The sequence below is a fragment of the Pyrus communis genome, chromosome 15 (genome assembly GCF_041283825.1).
Source record: "Pyrus communis isolate YQ-2024b chromosome 15, ASM4128382v1, whole genome shotgun sequence".
Lineage (NCBI taxonomy): Eukaryota > Viridiplantae > Streptophyta > Magnoliopsida > Rosales > Rosaceae > Pyrus > Pyrus communis.
Genome location: NC_142579.1, coordinates 25,699,525 through 25,704,610, shown reverse-complemented (window position 1 = coordinate 25,704,610; position 5,086 = coordinate 25,699,525). Strand labels below are relative to the sequence as shown.

The 5,086-nt window shown below is 37.2% G+C and overlaps 1 pseudogene across 1 annotated transcript; it reads left to right on the top strand.

The window, feature by feature from the left end:
• Positions 1 to 1,409: 1,409 nt before the first annotated feature.
• On the top strand, positions 1,410 to 3,046 carry LOC148690775 (uncharacterized; annotated as a pseudogene). The gene is made up of 6 exons (XR_015957330.1): positions 1,410 to 1,682; positions 1,890 to 2,051; positions 2,214 to 2,372; positions 2,499 to 2,611; positions 2,695 to 2,828; positions 2,909 to 3,046. The product of XR_015957330.1 is annotated as an uncharacterized LOC148690775 (transcript).
• Positions 3,047 to 5,086: the final 2,040 nt, after the last annotated feature.

Genomic DNA, 5,086 nt, shown 5'->3' with positions numbered 1-5,086 from the left:
GTCAGTTGACTTTCAGTTCCTCAGTTAAATGCTAACGTGGCGTGAGACGTGGCACACTTTCTATTAAAAAATTAATAAAATAATATTAAAAACTTAAAAAAAAATCATTTAATATTTTTTAAATATTAAAATAATAATTATAAAAAAAAAACCCCCTCACCCCCTGCAAACCAGAAAGAAAGAAGAAGAAGAAAAAAAAAAGCCCCAAGTTCGTCTTCCCCCACCCTATTCTCCCTTCACCCCCTGCAACCCAGAAAGAAAGAAAGAAAGAAAAAAAGAAAGAAAGAAAGAAGAAGAAGAAGAAGAAAAAAAAAAAAAAAAAAAACCCAAGTTCGTCTTGCCCTCACCCTCTGCAACCCAAGTTCATCTTCCCTGACCCCCTTCCTTGCAACCCAGCCCTTTCTTCCCCCTCCCGTCTTCCCATTCCCTCCTCCTCCGCGCCCACTACCTGCAACCCAGAAAAAAAAAAAAAAAAAAAAAAAAAAAGCCATCTTCATCTTCCCCGACAAATCCCATCTTCCGCTGATTCCACGGGTGGAGAAATTAGGCACGGAGAAAATGGGGGGAATGAGTATGGATTTAAGAAGTGTGGTGTGTAGAGGGAGGGAGGGTGGGTGCGGGTGCGAGGGTGGGTGTGCGGGGGGGGGGGGGGGTGTGGGCGGGGACGAACTAGGTTTTTTCTTCTTCTTTCTTTCTTTCTTTCTTTCTAGGTTGCAGAGGGTGAGGTGAGAATGGGATGGTTCTTCTTCTTTCTTTCTGGGTTGCAGGGGGTGAGGGGTTTTTTTTTAATTTATTATATTTTAATATTTAAAAATATTAAATGATTTTGTTTGAAGTTTTTAATATTATTTTATTAATTTTTTAATAGAAAGTGTGCCACATCAGCATTTAACTAAAGAACTGACAGTCAACCGACAGAACGTATGACATTGCAACAAATTCGAAAGATAAGGTATGACATTGAAACTTTTTAAAGTCAAGATATGAAACTGTTAATGACCCAATAATTGAGGTAGTTTTTTTTGTAATTTACCCTTTGATTTAATCCAAACGAATTTATAATTGCAAATGACATTTTGATTTGTGTATTTATTTATCAATACTACCCCGAAAACGCGACCGTCACACTAATTTTTTTTGTAATGCATTGTATCATCCTTTTAACTATTATTTTTTTTTTTTTTCTCAACGAGGTCCACTATGCGTGTGCATGTTTACTCATGTCCTAGGGCTATTTCCATGACTACACAGAAACTCCAACCCGGGGGAAAAGGACGAGAAGAGAAGAATAATAGTTGGGCTTATGGGCTTAGGAGAGAAGAATAATTCGGCCAAGAATTTAGCCCAGAAAATAATTTGGGCCGGCTATGGCTAACGTCTTGTTCACATTCTGTGTACTCCTGTCTTCTCCCGCTTGCTCTTTCTCTAAACCCTAAACCCTAAACCCTAAATTACCAGAAGCTTTATCGGCCACCAAAACAACCCTGTTTCAGCTCACAAAGCAGAGCCAAAGCCGACGAAGAACAATGGAGCCCGCTATGCTGACGAACTCAATGGACCTGAAGATTGGGGAGCTCTTGAAGGAGGTCCAGCTCGACTATTCCCCTGCATTCACCAAGGCCGTGGACGACACCGTTTCAGCCATCAAGGACGCCATGGACAAAATCCCAGAAGGGTTCAATGTTCGTTTTCTTTCCACAGACTATCATTCGGCAGTCGGATTCTTAAACCTCTGATTAGTTGCTTATATAATCTTTCATTTTAACCCCGAATTTTTGGAATTTTTAAAAAATTTAAGAAGTGGGATTTTACGTTTTATTTTCTGATGAAATTTTGCTTTACCATTTACCTTGAACTCACTGGTGGTGGTTGGATTGAAAACCGGGCAGGTGACAGCTAACGAAGCTCCAGGATTCATCAGAGACATAGAAGCTGACAAGGTCGAATTCACGTTTAAGAAGCCGAATTCTTTTGAAATTGGTGGGAGCTATGCCATACAGTGCATTGTAAAACCTGAGGTCAATGTGGACCTTTTCGTTCAAATGCCCAAGGTATTAGAATTGCTAATTTTGTAATTGTAATAATGTTGTTGTTTCGGTAATCAGAAGAAAAATGCGTTTCTTGTTGTATTATTGATGCCAATTAAATGTTAGATCTTAGAATAACATAAATCATTTTCTTTTCCTTCTAAAAATTGAATTTCGCTGTTTCAGGAGTGTTTCCATGAGAAGGACTATTTGAATTACCGGTGAAAAGGTGCCTGTACCTTTGTGTAATTAAAAGGTTTTTGAAGTCATCTTCATTAGTTGACAAGGTTGAATGGTACACCTTACAGAATGAAGCCCGGAAACCTGTATTGATTGTCTATCCAGGTTGGTGTCCTGTAGCAGCGTTTTCAAATTCTGTTTTTCTTCCATCAACTTGAAAGAGCGAATGTATTTGTTTCTTTAGTGCCTGGTAAATGCGACTTTTGAATTACAAATAAATTGGTTTTGCAGCCAACTTGCTGAAGTCCCTGGGTTTTGCTTAAGGATAATTCCTACAGCACCATCCCTTTTCAGCATTCCAAAGTTGCACCTAGAACGGAATAATGTTCATGCTTTAAATCAAGGTAACATACGTTAGTGCTTTTGAGCTATTTGGTGATGTTTTCAATTTTCAGATGCTTATATATCTTTTTAACTATTTTTGAAGGGGGCATTCCACAGGCTACTCCGAAGTACAATAGTAGTATTTTGGAAGACATGCTTATGGAAGAAACTGAAGAAATTCTCAAGAAAACTTTCCTTGGATGGAAGGAATTACAAGAGGCATTATTTTTGCTGAAGGTATAAGGCCAGCATTCCATGGCCACTTAAAAAGTACTAATGCAATAGCTGTGTGACAATGGTTTTTCTTATTGATGTAGGTCTGGGCTCGTCGGAGGGCACCGATATATGCTTATGACTGCTTGAGTGGATATCTAATCTCTGTCATACTGTCATACCTAGATGATAGGAATTGTTTAAAAAGTCAATGACGACAATGCACTTTTACTTTGAGCTTCCTTGGTATGATTCTTTTTTCCTTGGCCACAAGAGACTAACTTAAATGACATCAAACCTAGTTGTAGATTCGGGTTTATCTTACGCGTGTCCCATTTTGACTTATATGGACTTTTATCCCTTATCACAATCTATTTAATAGTGGGGATTGATGAAAATTGAATGGTTTTATTACATTTACTGTTGAGCTTGAAACAGAAAAAGGAAGCCATCTGCTGCAAACTATATAATGTCACCTGCCATTTATATAAGCGTATTTGTCAGACATGCTATTTAATGTGAATGTTGTTATTAGCATTTATCACTAAAAAAAGTCATCATGTTCTCCTCCCTCTCTTATTTATTTCCCAAGGGAGGAGTGCAGGATGACTTTTTGGAGTGCCAATAGCAGCCCCTTTAATTTTACAGGATTTTGTTCTTTTTTATACAAGGAAATCTTGATCTAAAACTAATTTTAATCACAAATACAGAACCGTGATAATGATTATACACACAATTGCCATTGCATGTGCAGCGAATTCAGAACTTTGGAAACATGGGCTCTACTTTACACCGAAAGACCAAAATGCTATACTAAAGGAGGTCTGCTGTTTACTGGATCTTAACGCCATCAATTATGTTTTTTCACTAGCCTTTTGTCATTACTGTCCACATTCTAGAGTCATTCTTGGTTTTCTTGTTTTAAGACTCTATCTGTTTTCCTTTGATGATTACCTAAGAAAGTCTATGAAAGAGAAAGACAACATGGGTAGCGAGATGAAATTACTATGTATTTCTTATATATGAACTTCACCTTAGCCATTATCCTTTATTATAGTCAGCCTTGAGACTTGAAAAACTATGTGCTCATTGAGAAGTTTGTTTATGTCTCTAATCAGTTGGTAGTAATTTGAGAAAGTGCTTTTTTTTTTTTTTTTATTTGGAATGAAGCTGTGCAATTATCGTTACAAGTATCCCTCGTTGCTTGGATATTACTTCAGTGTCTATTTTGAACTTGTACGAGATGCTTTCCCTCTGTTGCATTTTATTGATGTTAGTTAACCATGATTTCTGGGATTGTTCAGAATGCTCTCCCCTCTATTGCATTTTACTGATGTTAGTTAACCATGGTCTCTGGGATTGCAGAAAAGGTTGCCACTTAAAGAATCATTTCCAGTTGTTATATGTAGTCCATCTACAAACTTTAATTTGGCCTTCCAGATGACAAGGGTTGGATTCCTCGAGGTACTAATTGGCATTTAAATATTGCCCCTTAATAATGGTACGTGGTGCACACTCAGTTAACCTCTTAAAAATAATGCATTTCTCTTCATTGCAGCTCCAAGATGAGTCTGGTTTGCCACTAGCATGCATAGACAAATGTAGAGATGGTGGATTTGAAGAAATTTTTATGACCACGGTGGACTATCCTGTAAAATATGACCACATCATAAGGTGTATATATATTAGATATAGTATGGTTCTTATTGAAGTTGTCTTTTGTGTGTACAATGACCTTGCGTCAGCATTGAATGTGATATTGCATTATACCTTCTTTTCTTTCCTGCTTGTGGTTTGATTTACCCATTTTGTTTACATGTTTGCTCTTTTAGGTTGAACTTAAAGGGGAACAGTGTAGTTTATACATCAGGATTTTGCTTTGATGATGAATGTTGGAGATTGTATGAGCAGAAGGTGCAGAGTATTTTAATTCAAGGGTTGAGTGACAGAGTGAAGAATGTACGTGTTACCTGGAGAAATATGTTATCAGACCACATCATAAAAAATGTACGTCATCAAGTGTTTTACTTTATCATATTTTATCAAACATATGTTTATGTAGCAGATCAATTTGTTTAAATTTGACTTGTGACTCCAGGGACTGTCAACCCTGAATGCAGAACCATTGCTTATTGGAATTACCGTGAGCTCTTTAGAGAAAGCTTTTAGGCTTGTTGATATTGGTCCAGATGCTGATAATAAAGAGGAGGTATATGAGTACCTGTTTGGAATCATATGTTGATTCTTCTTTTGATGCATGTAATTTACTATGTTCTGTGTAG